The sequence below is a fragment of the Mirounga leonina genome, unplaced genomic scaffold (assembly GCF_011800145.1).
Source record: "Mirounga leonina isolate KUSES-001 unplaced genomic scaffold, KU_Mleo_1.0 Mir_91, whole genome shotgun sequence".
Lineage (NCBI taxonomy): Eukaryota > Metazoa > Chordata > Mammalia > Carnivora > Phocidae > Mirounga > Mirounga leonina.
The window spans coordinates 28,953,318-28,957,029 of NW_023270839.1; the positions used below are offsets into that span (position 1 = coordinate 28,953,318).

General features: G+C 45.2%; 1 pseudogene; it reads right to left on the bottom strand.

Annotated features, from left to right (window-relative positions):
- Positions 1 to 1,898: 1,898 nt before the first annotated feature.
- On the bottom strand, positions 1,899 to 3,344 carry LOC118003761 (annotated as a pseudogene).
- Between the last annotated feature and the right edge of the window lie 368 nt (positions 3,345 to 3,712).

Below are 3,712 nucleotides of genomic sequence, written 5' to 3' on the forward strand. Positions count from 1 at the left end.
ACAATCTCTGTCACAATTATTCCACTGTGTCATTGTAGCTCAAAAGTAGCCATTAGACAATACGTAAATGAATGAATGGGTGTGGCTGTGATCCAAGCTACAACCACCCTGATTTGATTTATAAAAATAGGCAGTGTGGGGCACCTGCATGGTTCAGTTGGTTAAGTGTCCGAGTCTTAATTTCGGCTCAGGTCATGATCTCAGGGTCCTGAGATGGAGCTCCAAGTCAGCTCTGCACTGGGCGTGGAGTCTAGCTAAGATTCTCTCTCCCTCTCCCTCTGCCCCTCCCCTCCCCTCTGCTTCTCAAAAAAAAAAAAAAAAAACATACATATATATATATATATATATGCTGCCTGTATAGGCAGCAGGCTGGTTTGGACCCTGGGACCCTGGATGGTAGTTTCCCACACCCTGCTTTATTCAGGAGATTCTTTATATTGTGGCCTTAGGCTCTAACAGAAGGAGGTTGATGAGTATTTTACTTTCTTATAAATGTAAATGAGGATTTTACGTTCTTATTTTTATTAAGCAGCAAGTTTAGACTCTATTTCCAGCTCTGTAGGTACTGGATTTGTGCTTTATCGGGTTAGCAGAATTGTCATACATTATAATCACACGAACGACAATATAGCACAGTGTCAAGAGCAGCTGCAGAGATCCACACACCTGGGTTTAAGTTCATCTACCATCCAGCGTGACTTTAGATCACAGAGCCTCAGTTTCCTCTCTGTAAGGGTTGGGCTAGATGACTTTTAAGGCTCTGTCTGGTACTAGTAGTCTATTTCTGTGTGCTTTGTTCATTAGCTGGAATGCTAGTGAGATTTGATAAGTAGAGGCCCAAATAGAAGAGGCAGAAGTCAATCAGATGAGAAATGACACAGGTCTAAAAGAGGGGACTGGCAGCATGGATGTAGATGCCAGCACACAGACGACAGATGTTTGTGGTATGATGCCAAACACAGTATTAAAATTAAAGGAATGTGTAAGGTTGTCAGTGTGAATGCAATTAGATGGATATGAGTACCACGGGATAGGAAAGAATAGAAGATGATCACAACACTCTGAGTCTGAGCAACGAAAGCCCTGGCCATACTCAGCTTGGATAAAGGATAGGGAATATAGATGGATGTGGACCCCAAAATGGCGACTTAAAGTCAGGGCTGAAGGAGTCTGGCTAAGGATCTTTTAAATAGGGGCACATCCACTACCTGAAGTTGGCCTCTACTTTGCCCCACCCAATTCCATCTGGTATATAACTTCCAGATAAATATTCCCTAGCACATAGCTTTTACCCCGTTATTTGACTGCTCAGGAAACTGTGGCTTCCTATCACCTATCTCCTTGTACCAGCATTCTACATCACTGATAACCTGGCCCACCTTAACTTTTAGGTCCTAGGCTTGTCTTAAACCTCTGTACAAATCCTACATCCCTGGCATCTCATTGACACCTGAGCACACCTGGGCTTTTTCACCTTCATGTCTACCTTGAATCACATGTTTTCCTTACCTGAAGTATAATTTCTCTCTCTTTATTATCTATCTATCTATCTATCTATCTATCTATCTATCTATCTATCTATATCTATCTATTTAAAGACAGGGAATACTTTATTCAAACCCATCAGAGAAATGAACAAGCTTGAGTCTGTAACAAAGCATCATGTTTTAAAACATAGGTCAGTAATTGTGTATCAGAGTATACATTGCTAGATACAAATTAACTGATCAGACCATAACTTTTTTTTTTTTAAAGATTTTATTTATTTATTTTTTGGAGAGCGAGCGAGAGAGAAACAGCATGAGAGGGGAGAGGGTCAGAGGGAGAAGCAGGCTCCCCGCTGAGCTGGGAGCCCAGCACGGGACTCGATCCCAGGACCCTGGGATCATGACCCGAGCCGAAGGCAGACGCTTAACCATCTGAGCCACCCAGGCGCCCCAGACCATAACTTTTTAATGTTTAAAACAGAATAATATTCCCTATAGAAGTAGCACCTTTATGACATTTTTCACTTTAGTATTCTTCTCCTTCACCCTCTCCTTCAACAGAATCCACACCAGCCTCCTCATAATCCTTCTCAAGAGCAGTCATGTCATCCTGAGCCTCAGAAAATTCTCCTTCCTCCATGCCCCACCCACATACCAGTGAATGAAGGCACGCTTGGCATACACCAGGTCAAACTTGTGGTCCAAGAGAGCCCAGACCTCAGCGGTGGCTGTGGTGTTGCTCAGCATGCACACAGCTCGCTGTACTTTGGCAGATCCCCACCAGGTACCACAGTGGGAGGCTGGTAATTAATGCCAACTTTGAAGCCAGTGAAGCACCAGTCCACAAACTGGAGGGACTCTTGGTCTTGATGGTGGCTATAGCAACACTGACCTCTTTGGGAACCACCACACCATGGTACAACAGGCAGCAAGCCATGTATTTACCATGGCAAGAGTCACATTTCACCATCTGATTGGCTGGCTCAAAGCATGCATTGATTATCTCTGCTATAGAAAGCTGTTCATGGTAGGCTTTCTCAGCAGAGATGACAGAGACATGGAAATGGATGCAGGGATAGGGTACTGGCTTGGTCTGGAATTCTGTCAGATCAACATTCAGGGCTCCATCAAATCTGAGGGAAGCAGTGATGGAGGACGCAATGTGACCTATCAACCTGTTAAGGTTAGTGTAGGTTGGGAGTTCAATATTGAGGTTTCCATGACAGATGTCACAGATGGTATAATTGTCTACCAGGGAGGCAAAATCAGAGTGCTCCAGGGTGTGGGTAGTGAGGATGGAGCTGTCGAACTCGACTACAGCTGTGGATACCTGAGGAGCTGGGTAAATGGAGAAGTCCAGCTTGGACTTCTTGCCATAATCAACAGAGAGGCATTCATTTCATCAGTAGGGAGATGAACCCAGAACCAATTCCCCCTCCAAAGCTGTGGAAAACCAAGAAGCCCTGAAGACCTGTGCCCTGGTCAGCCAGTTTCTGAATCTGGTCCAAAACAGGGTCAGTGATCTCCTTGCCAATGATGTAGTGCCCCTGGGCATAGTTACTGGCAGCATCTTCCTTGCCTGTGATGAGCTGCTCAGGGTGGAAGAGCTGGAGGTAGGTGCCAGTGTGGACTTCATCAATGACCGTGGATTCCAGTTCTACAGACACTGCCCTGGGCACGTGCCTGCCAACACCTCTTCTCACCGAAGGAGGTGTTGAAGGGGTCATCTCCTCCCCTAGTGGTTTTGTCACTTGGCAGCTGACCATCAGGCTGGATGCTGTGTTCCAGGCAATGCCCAGAAGGCATTGCTAATTTGGACACCAGCCTGACCAATGTGATGGAGATGCATTCATGCATGGTTGCTACTTTGCAGCTGCCAAGCAGAATGGTGGAGAGGAAATGGAGAGGTTGTTGCTTCTTACAGTGCGACTCTTAGGTGGTCGATGTAAGAGAACCTGCCTACATTTTAAAATGTGTCTGAAACCCCTCTGTCTTCAAGCCTCACTATTACTCTGAACTTTTCATGCTTCCAAGTCCATAGTGTCTTTGTGCTACTCCAAACTCCCCAACACCTAATGCTGTGGTCACTTATTTGGTGTTTTTCGCATGCTGCATGATGCAGGAACCCCACACCTGTGGCATGTCTCCTTTACATAAATGTATGGCCTGTGTGGATTTATATAACCTTTGGGAAACTCTGAGAATTTCAGTTCCAATTCCCATTT